Source organism: Pinus tabuliformis, chromosome 8 (genome assembly GCF_031772625.1).
Source record: "Pinus tabuliformis cultivar Carrire ecotype Pingquan chromosome 8, CPIR1, whole genome shotgun sequence".
Taxonomy (NCBI): domain Eukaryota; kingdom Viridiplantae; phylum Streptophyta; class Pinopsida; order Pinales; family Pinaceae; genus Pinus; species Pinus tabuliformis.
Window position 1 is genome coordinate 511,735,865 of NC_142294.1, and position 14,314 is coordinate 511,750,178.

Below are 14,314 nucleotides of genomic sequence, written 5' to 3' on the forward strand. Positions count from 1 at the left end.
GGCCAAATTCCACCTGTAGTCATAGCTGGAATGGCGCCAAGAAAGGTAGGCACGTCTTCTTCCTCCTTAAAGTCCCCACAGTGATGCTCTGTAGCTAACCAGAATGAATCTTCTGCCGCACTAAAGAAAATTGCTGCCTTATTGAGATCTGTCAACCCGGCAGAAAGAAAATTGCTGCCTTATTGAGATCTGTCAACCCGGCAGAAAGAAAATTGCTGCCTTATTGAGATTTTTCAACCCTAAATGGAGCGTCTCCACTATCAAATCTGCTCTGGTGACTACATGTACGATTCCAGGAAGCTCAAATTATCAACCATTTTGAAAGCTTGAGGCCAAATTCCACATGTAGTCGTAGCTGGAATGGCGCCAAGAAACGTAGGCGTGTCTTCTTCCTCCTTAAAGCCCAGGCGGTGATCCTATGTAGCTAACTAGAATGAATCTTCTGCCGCCCGAAAGAAAAGGAAAGAAATTGCAGTGAAATACTTTGTTTGGCTGCTGAGTTTCTCTAATGGCACTAGTTCTTTAGTTATACCTTTGGTGGTGAGCCCGGTTAGATTTCCCAATCCATCCGCTGAAAAACTATGTGTTTGTGTTTGGCAATTGAGTTTCTTCAAGGCAATCGTTCTCTGGTTACACCTCTCAGTGAGGCAGGAGGCACGTGTAGCGCATGCAAATGCAAATTTTATAAATTACAGCTACCACATAGCATATTAATCATACCACATAGCATATTAATCATACCACATAGCATATTAATCATCCTACACAAAATGCTATGTGGGACCTACCATGAAGGCCATGTGTCTCATCGTTCCATTTATCAAAACTCTGCCATCCTTAACCTCAGCCTTGTTCATTCCTCAGCCTCATGCCCTCCTTAACCTCGGTCTTGTTCATTCCTACCTTGGCCTTGTTCTTATACAGATGCTTAAGGCCCTCATGCCTGTTGCAGTGTATTCCATTGGAGTTTTGTTGGGAAAGGAGTGTTTCAGTTCAAAGACTATGGGCAACATGGTTGGAATCTCTTTAGGGGTTGCCATTGCTGCATATGGGGAAGCCCAGTTCAATTCCAGGGGTGTCATGTTGCAATTGGGTGCTGTGGTTTTTGAGGCAACACGGTTAGTCTTGATTCAAATACTTTTGACCGCTAAGGGGATTAGTCTGAATCCAATAACATCACTGTACTATGTTGCCCCTTGCTGTTTTGTATTCCTGTCAATCCCTTGGGCAATAATTGAGTTCCCGGTTCTAGCAGCCTCTTCTTCATTTTATCTGGATGTGAGGCTTTTTAGTGCCAACTGTGCATGTGCATTTCTGCTGAACTTGGCAGTTTTTCTTTTGGTTGGTAAGACATCGGCCCTTACAATGAACGTTGCAGGTGTTGTCAAGGACTGGCTCCTGATTGCCTTATCATGGTCTATTATAAAGGACAGAGTGACTGGTATTAATCTGTTAGGGTATGGCTTGGCTTTCTTGGGGGTTTGCTTCTACAATCATTTGAAATTGCAGTCACTTAAGGTAAAGGAGGCTCGGAAGAAGGTCTTAGATGGAGATGAAGATCCGAGTAGGTTACTTGGACAAAACCCAGATACCGAAGGCAAGAACAAGAATGATGCCAATGTCTAGATTACGCAGGAAGGGCTGTTGATCTTGTTCTCACAGGTATCATGTCATGTACCAATGTGATATAGTTTGATTTTTACGCAGGAAGGGCTGTTGATCTTGTTCTCACAGGTATCATGTCATGTACCAATGTGATATAGTTTGATTTGCCTTTTATCTTATGAAAGTGGTTCAGGGTTGCACCACAAAGAGTGAACTTCCTTTAGCTTAGGTGTATCTATTCCACCAAACTTGCCTGAGATTCCACCCACCCTCATCCCTTTGAAATTCATGCAGCACATGTAGTGCAGACCATAACAAAAATGAAACCCTGGTGGATAACAACTTCGGCAGTGGATCAATGTTCTGTTGACTGTCGAGTTTATTCTTTGTGGCAACCAGACCCTTTATCACAGGATGAATAAAGAAAAAGCTTCATTGTTTGTTGATCATTCTATCCATTGTTTCCTAATCCTATTTTAATTATCTTATTAGTCAAAAGGTAGAGATTTTAAACTTTGTAGCACGGCAATTGCAATCACATTCTTTTGGATTGATGATTTTAGATGCGGGAGCCTCTTAATCTTGTGGAGCATTGTATTCTTTGGATGAAGGTCAGTCAGGAGCTTTGTGTCTAGTTTTAGATATTCTGATAAATGTCTTTGGTTCTCATAAAAAAAATTAAAATAATGGCCTCATAAATTCCTTCAAATTGAACAGTTCAAAAGAATTGTGCAGGCGCATGTTGCTTTGGTATGCTGAAAGTTTGGATCTGAAGGTATCATTTGGTTTTTCATTTCATTTCAAAAACTAAGCATTTATGATATAGAAGGTAAACACAGTTATAGTAAAAACTTCCAAACTACACCAATCGGACTGTAACTTCGATAGCTTTATTTGCACCCAATCCAAAATTAACTACTCACATGACCTGAATGTGCATTGTTGTTTAAAACTTTTCCAGAGCTCATTCTGGAATTCATCGATAACTTCACTTCAGTGAGTTAGCAAAAGGTGTAGCCTCTGAAGCATTTTTTAATCATTGTCTGCCAGGTTAATGATATTACTTATAATGCCATGAGCTGTCATTTGCAGCATTAACCATTGTTATCATTCTAGACCAAAAGACTGAAATTCATGCTGGTAGTTGGCACTAGTTTGATGTCATTCAATATGTTCTTGTTGGTGTTTGCTTGAGAATGACTCCATCATCATGCAGCGTGCTTGAGCTTCTAGTTTTTAATGACTTGCTTGAGTTAATTTGTTCCTAGCCTATTTTCAGGATCTGTAAGTGTCCTCTATCTATTCTGATTAGCTTGACTAAGCAGTGACAATGGCAAACTAAAGCTATATTTTATAACCTCCCTACAGTGAGTTAGCAAAAGCCGTAGCTTCTGAAGCATTCCTTAATTACTGTCTACCAGATAGATGATGTTACTTTTGATGCCATCAACTGTCATTTGTAACAGTAACCATTGTTATCATTTTAGGCTAAAAGACTGAAAATTTATGCTGGTAGTTGGGAGTAGTTTGATTTCATTCAATATTTCCCTGTTGGTGTTTCATGCTGGTAGTTGGGAGTTAATTTGTTTTCAACCTATTTTCAGGGCCCAGAAGTGTACTCTAGAGTCTATCTATTCTGAGTAGCTTGACTAAGCAGTGAAAAGAGAACAAAAACTGTGTCAATTTTAGGTCAATGGGAGACACTTGAAAGTCTGTTCAATGAAGCACTGGCAATAAAAAAAGGTGTAATTGCTATTATTCTGTCACTTTCCAGTCCTTTGTATCAATGGGCTTGAAATTGACAGTTCTATTCTTAACAATTATGAACTGTGCAAAATTGCAAATGGATAACAGTATTCCTGAATCCAACGTGGAGTGCCTCATTTTGAGAATTTGCTCCTTGATATTGCTCAAATCTATATGCAGTATTCAGAGCAGATTTAATCACGCTCCAGTCTTAATGGCAGAAAGCCCTCTGCAAGCCAAGAAATAAAAATAATTAATGTCTGTTCTAACTTCTAAGCCTTAAGTTATTTTCATTAGGAACAAGAAATCTCACTGGAAGATGAATTTGAGAGAACCGACAGATATCTGCAGCAACTTCATATTTGTAGTACTCAATTTTAGTAAGGAATTTATCTTGTAGACTTATTTCAACTTATCTATTCATTTACAGTCTTACTGTATTCAGCTGCAATATTGGATTCATTACAGTAAGAAATTTTTAAGGGCTAATATTCAGTTATCTCTCTCTATGCGATCAGTTCTTGCCCCATAGGCTACAGACACGGGACATTTAGCTACTTCAAAGATAATCTACTTGCATTTTAAGATCCCTTTCAATCATCATTTCGTAAGAAATATGATGTTTTATTTAATATTGAGCAATACCACCATACCACGTTAGCCTTTACTACTGAGAATATCCCTTACTGATATGTCTTTTCTTACCCCATTGCCTCAAAGAGAAAGAATTTCTTGGAGAGGGTAACTAGGCCTCGCGTTCCTTGGCCCAACTCTATTGAATATTGAAACAAACCAATAACCACATTAATAAAGGTAGGAGGTCACTGATGCTTTTGATGACCACAAAAGACCCGTTTCTCAATACCCCCTTGTAAGCAGCACAATAGTTGTTTTTCCCCAGCAGATTCTTTTCAAAGAAATACTGTGTTTTGCAGATTCAATTTCCTCAAGGTTAAATTTTGAATTATCGATACTTAGTCCTATCTGTTGTCTCGTAAGCACTGCTAATCTTCTGCCTTCATCTTCGAAACCATGAGAATGTGAAAACGGTTGCCAAGATTCCTCGACCTATCAAAGCAATCATAGCCACAACAATGGCAATGCTTGGGGTTTTAAACGTTTTGGAGCAATTTTGGCAACTTCTTGAGAAATATGTAGATTCTGGAATTTTCTAGCCTTATTAATGGAGAACTTCCATTACACATTGCAACCCTACCAAACTCTTCTCCACAGAGCTTTGAATTGTTTCCATACCTGAATCCTTCTTGCATTCGTTTAAAACCTTCAACATGCAAGAGAAACCACACTATATCAGCCCATTTTTGGCATAAAAATACACTGGAAACAATTCTTATACTCAAAAATTATAATTGCAGCAAGAAAACGGGGTTCAAAGCATAAGGAACATGTCACCTGGGCACCTTCTTCCTTCAAAGCAGGATTTGAACATGGTGATTAGAGATATTTACAAACAATACATCTCGGCCATTTGAATTGCCCCCTAGTGAGGCCTTGAGCCCTAAGATGGCTTTCTTTTTCTAGCTCTTCATGTATTTGAGAGACAATTTTATTGGCAGACCTACATGTACTTAGAGAAATTGGTAGCTCTTCATGTATTTGAGAGAGGGGATATATCTAGAAAGTATTCCATTCAACTAAACCAAAAGATGATTTTTTTCTTCCAGACAAATTATATGGACTTGCATGAACTTATTTGTTGAAGTTGGCCGACAACAGAGGAAACTCAAGGTGTTTGTGTTTGGCAATTGAGTTTCTTCAAAGTAATCGTTCTCTGGTTACACCTCTCAGTGAGGCAGGACGCACGTGTATTGCATACAAATGCAAATTTTATAAATTACAGCTACCACATAGCATATTAATCATCCTATACAAAACGCTATGTGGGACCTACCATGGAGGCCATGTGTCTCATCGTTCCATTTATCAAAACTCTGCCATCCTTAACCTCAGCCTCGTGCCCTCCTTAACCTCAGTCTTGTTCATTCCTACCTTGGCATTGTTCATTCCTTGGCCTCGTTCATTCCGCGGTGGAGTCCATGTCTCTGCAACTTATGTTGCATATATTGTTGACCTGTTCGAAAACCTGGTTCATTTTCTCAATTGGTGTTCTATTGTAGTGGTTTTCAAATTTCTGCTTATTTTGTAATCATTCTGGAACGTAACATTTTCTTTTTCTCTGCTAATCTATATTGTTTTCTTATTGCTCTTGCTTCCCTGGTCTTATTTATGTACCAGTCTATGATTTTGCTTCAATGGGATGCCTGTAGAAGTTGGTGGTTAGTATGGATGCTTCAAATTCTGTATACTGTTCATCTTGTTTGGTGTTATCTTGATTATGAGAATTTTTTAATGGAAATACACAAAGTGTTGGGAAGGGGAGCTCACAGCTGCGTTTACAGAGGCAGGCTGAGGTTTGGGAAACTGATTGCTGTGAAAAGGCTGGAGTGCAATGATAAGGAATCAGACAAGGCATTCTGCAGAGAGCTTCACATTGCTGGCAGTTTGAAGAATCGTCACGTGGTTCCTTTGTTAGGTTACTGCATTGATCGCCTAGGCCTTTTTCTGGTCTACAAGTTCACATCTGGTGGAAGCTTGGAATACCATCTTCATGGTATTGTTATATCTGTCTTTATTATTATTATTTTGGGCCTTTTATCCTCTGTTGGACTGAAAGAAGAACTATGATTACTGGTGTTTTTAAAGTTTGGAATACAATCTTCATGTAGTATTGTCATATATGTAATTACTCTTCTTTTGGGCATTTTAGTTTCTGTTGGGCTGAAAATAAACAACTCTGATCAGTGTTTTGATGGTTTGGATTACCATCTTCATGGTACTGTTATACCTGTAGTTATTCTTCTTTTGGGCATTTATTTTCTGTTGGAATGAAAAGAAAGAAAGTTGCGTATTGTTTAACGGTGGAAGTTTGTCATACCATTTTCATGGTCCTGTTATGTCTAGAAATCATCTTCTTTTGGGCATTTTATTTTCTGTTGGTCTGAGAATAAGAAGTCTAATTACCGATGATTTGATGTGAAAATACAGAAAATAAAACGAAAGGGAAGGGCTCTCTGTCCTGGTTAGCCAGGTTTCGAGTCGCAGTAGGAATTGCCAAGGCTGTGGATTATTTGCATCATGGCACTCAAAAATGCATCCTACATAGAGATATCAAACCCTCCCCAGCATTCTGAGTTAATAAGGACTATTGGTGGGGACCTGCCATCGCGGGGATCATCAGGATGGACTATCGGTCTCACCATCTCAGGCTGACCGACATGGGTTCGTTCCTTTCTCCGTCGGTATCTTTATATATCTGTAGACCTGGGCTGCCACCCGGATTGCCCATTCCAGCTACCCTTCATTGAGCCATATTGGTGACAAGAACTCAATAGATAATAATTTTTTTTTCAGAAAGAAAAAGCTGATTATATTTATATGAGGGATATAATGTTCAAAATTTACATCATGTGTACTCCCAATTAAGAGAAGCATGGGAGCAACCAGTGAAATAGTAGGGAGGAAATGACTGATACATTTACCAAAACATAACTTAAGCATATGAGAACCAGAAAGCATATGGTGTACAGTAAACATCGTGTATCCCATCCAAAAATCAAGAAAGACATCCACATAAAGATCATAGACCCGTCCAAGAAAAACTTGTTATGAGTAAGAGAAATGAAACTAGAAGTCCGGCATATTATACTCCTAGATATGATAGCTGATTCCCTCAGAAAGGACCTGCAAAAAACAAGAACCAGTAGCCTCCTGTAGCCCTGCTTTAGACAAAGAATCAGCCATATAATTTTTGTCTCTGCGAATGTGGTGAATAGAGCTACCATCCATGGAATCCCAGTAGTATCTAATCCTGCCCATCTAGCCATTCAAGTGAGATGCAGTGATATGGATCTTACCGGAGATGCAGTCAACCATAACTTTCGAATCCCCATATATCGAAACATGTTGTAGATTAAGGAAGAGGCAAAAGTATAATAATCCTGCGAGAGCCATGGCCTCCGCTTTACTATTAAAACCACTACCCCCGTTCCAGTGAAAGGAGAACTGAGTGCTTTCATCTACCATGATTAGGACACCACATCCACATATGCCTTGCTGTTCTGCACCGTCGAAAAACGCCTTTGGGAAGGGAGAGTTTTCGAAAGATTGGTCAGAGGGAACACCTCTTCTTTGGAAATTGGCTTTCAGTGGAAGGGCTTCATAAGAAGCAACTATTTTAACAATGATATCTGTGCTATCCAATTTAGAATCGTTAAAAATTACAGAGTTTCGCCATTTCCAGATGTGCCACAGGGAGGAAATCAATAACCTCAGAAGAGCAGTACTCGTAAGTGTGAAATTATTCACTAGGTAAATATTTCGGCCTCGCGCCCTGCCTATCATTAATGATATGTTAATAAAATGTTGCAAAAATAATATTAATAAAGGAAGGAAATTGAGCCAGATCCATTGGATGGGTAATCGATTTCCCAGATGAAAACGCTTAAGATTTTCAATTTTTCTAATCTTCCTAAATCATAAAACATTATCAATCACACTTTAAACTCAAGTGGCAGATCAATACAATACATTGTGTCGGTAGAGAAATGATCCACGTTGCACTGCAATCTAATGAAACCCCTTTGCAATATTATCTTTCAGCATATTGATAAATGTCGGCTACCTTGGGGTACCGCAACTTTTGCAAAGGGATATTTTGATTTCGTATCTCACAATAAATTTTGCTGGTTGTTCAGCCACAGACTTAACGTCATTGAAATTAGCGTGGCAATTAATTTCGTATCTCACAATAAAATAAAATTTGTTGGTTGTTGGGTGAGAAGTTCTCACGAAATTGTTTGAATAATAACCTAATAAGCATGATGGTAGAGATTGTACTGAAGGCACGAGATTATCAACAATAACATATTAAATTCGATAGTTAATCAGATCAATATCTGTTTAAATTAATAACAACACAATATCTGTTTTAATTCGAATGTTTATCAATGTTTTACAGGAGGTGCAGCCAGTGTTGATAGCCTATATATCCAACTCCTTTGTACCCCAGATGCTCATGAGAAAAAATTTGGAAATGTAACAAAATCTGAGGATACGAAATTAGTTTCCTAGTATACAAGTGAGTCGAGCTGAACTGCCAGGACATAGATCATCTTGAGTTGAGCTGAACTGCCAGGACATAGATCATCTTCTTTGAGAGCTCAAAGGCATACTAGCAGTTCAAGAAACTAAAAACAACAATAATTCATTAACTAGCAGAATTATGAATACAGAACGGTGGCTTTCATCATTCCTACCTCAAATGGCATATGAGTTTCAACCAATTTGAACTTACCACATCTTTTGAAGTACTAGATTCATGGGCAACATAAGACTTTATACCTGCAAGGAATTTTGAAACACTATAACTGTGGGCATCTATAAAACTTTGTTTTGGCATATTTGCATTGACCAACTTACTTTGAAAATCATGCAAGCAGTCTTTATGTATTCCTTGCTATCTAGCTCTATACAAACTTTTGTAGCATAAATTTTCTTAGTTCTCTTCTGATAAACGAGTACTCAAGCCTGGCAACCAAATGCTTCTCGTGGTATCCTGAGCTCACTATTGAATATTGACGAATTATCAATGGCCTAGAAAGGCTTATGTCCCTTGGTCATATTTTGAGTCTTAAAGAAGCAGGTATTATGTACCAATTCTACCAGCTTGTTGATAGAGGTGACTATCTTGTATCCCAAGATAAGCAACGAAAGATAAGCAGACGATACGTCTTAGATGTGCATAAAATAAGTTGCTAGAACCATAAAATTTATATTATAACCATCAACCTCTGACATACAAATATTAGGCTAGTACTCCAAAATGGTTGAAATGAAAAAGAAATTAGTTATTCATGGAATTCTAAGTCAAAAGATGTTGTCTTGATATTAGTTGTATCATAAATATGAATCCTACTATTTTTGAATTATATAATGTGACTGTTGGGACCGAAAAAAACTTGAATTTGGAACTTTGGAGTATATGAGAGAGAAAATATTTGGAGTTGTGCATAAGCACGAAGAACAACAAATTCCAATTGTTGAAACTATGCATAAACACAATTTTTGTGAATTTTGTTGCTTTTGGTAGTTGCTACCCAAAAAGCCTTTTGAAATTTGTATTATGTGGTTTCCCAAGCCTTTCAAAAGTAGGTGCCTCTATATAATAGAAACATGCATGCCACCAAACAAAACACACAAATTTTTGCAAACAGGAGGCCCCAATACCAAAATGATGGTGATTCCTTTTCATAGAAAATGCTTAGCAGGATTAGGCCTACACCTAGCAAAAATTCACACATGATTTGCAATGGCCACACTTGGAGAATAAGTTAATATAACTCTAGATGTAGAGAATCCTATATTAATGAATAAATGCAAAATAACTGCAGACAGTAGGAGAGAGAATGAAATAATATGAAGAATTTGGAGGTTTATCTATACTAGCGAATTGTTTGGCTACACCATAAGTCAGGGTGTCCAAGATCTGCTTAGGTGGGCTGACTGTGGCCAAGCCATCCTTTTTTGAATCTCTAATGTCTAGTCAGCCATACATTTTTTCCTGTTAATGTTGAGCCATCTAAACTGATTTTTGCCCCTAATGTTGAGCTGGCCAATCCCTAATTCTTCTCATATGTGAAGCAGCTTCCCTTAAAGGGAGTTGCCGCCTTACCTTGTTTCCCCTCAATTAAACAGTCATTAATCACCTCTAATATCACACTCACTTCATATTCATTAATTATGCATTCTTCTTTCTTTTCTTGCATCAGAACTAGTGTCATAACAGTTCGGATCCTACATCAAAACTAGTGTCATAACAGTTTGGAGCAAAAGCAGGGGATGACTTATGAAATTTTGCTGCAGAGATTAATCAAAAAGAGATGCTAAAGAAGGGACAGAAGTGGAAGGGTGCATTCTGTCAGCTTGCAAACAAGCGCAAAGAACATTGCCCTTATCCTTATCATTAGGTCTATTCCAAAGGATTGGCCTTATCTAAAATCATCCTCAGATTTTGTTGGTATATTTGTCACAGAAAAGATTTTTTTAAATCAGCTGGAAATTACTAGCTTCTTCTCATTTTTCACGTTTTATTCTTGGACACAATTACAGTAAATATTATGCTAGCTAATAGCATTTTGGCATGGGCATAGAGCGGCAAAAGTTTTGGCAATGGATGTATTGATGCCAAAGCTAATAATGCTAGGGGGATAATGAGATTTGGAGGAATGTCGTTTTCCTAACACTTAGAGGGGATTCTTCTTTGGAAAACTTTGGTGGAACAGAGAACATGGATTTTGACTGCTTCATATAGATTCCAAATTCAATAAGATAAATAGCACTGTGAGAGCGTTCTTCAGGCCTGTTCTGGAGTGTCCAAAACAACCATATAAGGGGGTGGAAATCGCAAGCAAGAGATAATTCAGGAATGCCTACAGCTGGGACCATGAGGATGTATCAAAGTCCCAATACTTCCCAGTGGCAGCTAGGTGAAGCATTGTACAACCATATACACAAGTATTGGTTTTTGAATGTAAATTTATTTTTGAGTAACAATTACATTTTGAAATTGAAAACTCCTGAGAATAAGGTAAATATTATATAGTAAAGACTCTAACATATCTATTTTCCTGATGGCTAATTAGGAACAGCTAACAAACAAGGCGTGCAGTGAGTACCTGACACAAAGCAAAGTTCAAGGCTTATGTGCTTATGTTTTCTATGTTATGAGGCTTGTATGCCTAGCACTATTATACTCATCGAGCCACAAGCAAGTAGGTGACATTCAGATTCATTCCCAGCCTCCCCTTCCTCCATCTAGCTAGCCTTTATGTATTAGTCGGGGAGGCATCCATACGTCCAGAATTCCTGTTACTGTGAGAAACGCATTTGAATATAGATACTATGAGAAACCCATATAAACCAGGTCTGATACATATCCACAAATGGCTGAACCAGACATGCAACCTCTGAAATCTGATGTCAAGGGCTATATCAGATTCGGCTCAGATTTATTTCAGATTCCAGTTTAGATTTATATGTGCAAGTATCTTATGTGATCTAATAAGAAAATGGTCTTTACATGGAAATGGTATCCAAGAATTATTTTCCTCACCCAAATGTTCCTTTAACTGACTTGCACAAGAAGGGTATATAAGGCCCCAGCATCCATGTTGCTAGCCCAAAATCACACAACTGTAATAGAACTAGTCACATAAGCACTATATACCAAAGATATGAACATTATTGAATGTGGAATCCATATGCAAGTTGCATCAAAAATAGATCTTCTGAACATTATTGAATGTAGAATCCATATGCAGATTACAACAGAAATAGATCTGACCAATTCATGGTTTCTCACCAGTATATGCAAACTAACTGTTACATTACCTTAGCTGTTTTCCGAGAGGATAAAAAAATGTTTGAGGGTTTGATATCTCTGTGTAGGACACATTTTTGAGTGCCATGATGCAAATAACCCACAGCCTTGGCAATTCCAAGTACGACTTGAAACCTGGCTCACCAGGACAGAGAGCCCTTCCCTTTCATTTTATTTTCTGCATTTTCACATCAAATCATTAGTAATCAGCTTCGGCATCAAGACATCCATTGCCAAAACTTTTGCTGCTCTATGCCCATGCCAAAATTCTATTAGCTAGCATAATATTTACTGTAACTGTGTCCAAGAATAAAATGTGAAAAATGAGAAGCAGCTAGTAATTTCCCGCTGATTTTAAAAAATCTTTTATGTGACAAATATACCAACAAAATCTGAGCACGATTTTAGATAAGGCCAATCCTTTGGAATAGACCTAATGATAGGGATAAGAGCAATATTCTTTGCGCTTGTTTGCAAGCTGATAGAATGGACCCTTCCACTTCTGTCCCTTCTTTAGCATCTCTTTTTTATTAATCTCTGCTACAAAATTTCGTAAGTCATTCCTTGCTTTTGCTCCGAACTGTTATGACACTAGTTTTGATGCAGGATCCGAACTGTTATGACACTTGTTCTGATGCAGGAAAAGAAAGAAGAATGCATAATTAATGAATATGAAGTGCAACTATAGAATATTAATGGGACTCCACTCCCAATTGCATCGCTTCGAACCAGAGAAATGAGGCCAGGTATACTGAAAACCTATCTCTGCTTAAAGCACTAGATATATATCACAGCCTGGAGCCTACAAATCTTTTGAATCTAGTTCAATACGATGTATATTATTGGTAATGGCCCGCCTTGTTCAGAAGTAGATGAAGTTTCACATTAATATATTATATAAGTACAGGCAATAGAATTCAAATACATTAAGAAGCCCAAATCTGATTTAGTCCGATATTTGAAATACAGAGAATTCTAATGGCTTCCATTTGTTTTTTTAACTAACTGATGCTTCTCAGGAAAGTTGATTTGTCATAAAAGTATGTACATGATTTTGACCAGTAATGAAAATTAAATTCCAGATCAATCTACTAATCTACAATATGCAAAACGATATAAAATAGATTTGGGAATTCTATTGGCAACCAATGATTTGGGAATTCTATTGGCAACCAATTGTTACAAGTTTAAATGAATTAGATTTAGATTCTCATAATTTCAACTTATGACTTGCAAATACAATAAAAGAATTGTGAGTAGAATGGAATGGTTTTGAAATTAAATCAAACAAAGAATTGCGAGTAGAATGGAATGGTTTTGAAATTAAATCAAACAACTCAATGGACACTCTTTAGTTTCCATAGTTACTGTATTAAACCCATCAAATCACACAACGGTTCTTAGATTTAAAAGAACATATAGGTTCCAAAATCAAAAAACTCTGCTAATAGTTATGAAACAAGTAATTCTTGGTAATCAAATCACGATACAAGAGTGAACTAATTAAAGGAAAATAAGAGATTAATATATTATAGATTTCTAATCTTATACAGTATAGTAAATTCTTAATTTCAGGACAAGAATTGCACTATTGAGATTTTTCTGTTAATTAATTTTTTGGAAAAAATCTCATGTATGTGACAACAATAGGATTAGTTGCTATATTAGCTCTAGTATTTTTTGAGGAGGAGTTAATGCATCATATATTTGTTGTGAGGAAATTTATGATTCAGTTTTATACTCCAGCGATAAGAAATGTATAGAGAATCTACGTTGGTGTCTGGGTTCTCTTGGCTTGTAGAAAAGATAAAAATAATAAATGAACAGGGTATCAGGCTAATTGTTGTCAAGGTGGAGATTGTTGAGATTTTTCTGTTAATTAATTTTTTGGAAAAAATCTCATGTATGTGACAACAATAGGATTAGTTGCTATATTAGCTCCAGTATTTTTTGAGGAGTTAATGCATCCTATATTTGTTGTGAGGAAATTTATGATTCAGTTTTATACTCCAACTATAAGAAATGTAATCCCGTAGAGGATTGGGAGTGTGTTTAGAGAATGTAGAGAAAATAGGGTGAGCTGAGAGTATGTGTGAAGAATTAAAATTGTTGTAATATCCTGTTGAATAATAAGATTGCCAATGCCTCTGTTCTGGTGGACGTAGCCCAGATTGATTGGGTAAACCACGTTAAATCCTTGTGTTATGGTTTTGTGTCTTTTAATGTGCTGTGTATGTTTGTTTATTTTTATATCCGCTGCGCATTGTTTAGTCTAACATGCACGTGCACCGGAATCTGGGACTGCTCTAATTGAATTCAGATCTGCAGTTGGAATAGATTATATTGATAATTTATTTTACAACTGTATTATATTCAGATTAAATCCAAATTGAAGAGCGAATACATATTCAAGCGCACTCGGATTTTTGAAGCTATTGAAGATTTGGAAATGGTGTATATAATTGATTAACATTTGAAAAAAATAGATATATTGTCCAACTTCCA

The 14,314-nt window shown here is 37.2% G+C and overlaps 1 protein-coding gene and 1 pseudogene across 2 annotated transcripts in view; one reads left to right on the forward strand and one right to left on the reverse strand.

The window, feature by feature from the left end:
- LOC149236350 (proline-rich receptor-like protein kinase PERK12) overlaps positions 1 to 14,314 on the reverse strand; it is a 130,321-nt gene that overhangs the window by 5,050 nt on the left and 110,957 nt on the right. The gene's annotated exons all lie outside the window — the stretch shown is intronic.
- LOC149236351 (putative sugar phosphate/phosphate translocator At5g25400 pseudogene) lies at positions 753 to 1,980 on the forward strand (annotated as a pseudogene). Its single transcript, XR_016268390.1, has 2 exons — positions 753 to 1,662; positions 1,735 to 1,980. The product of XR_016268390.1 is annotated as a putative sugar phosphate/phosphate translocator At5g25400 pseudogene (transcript).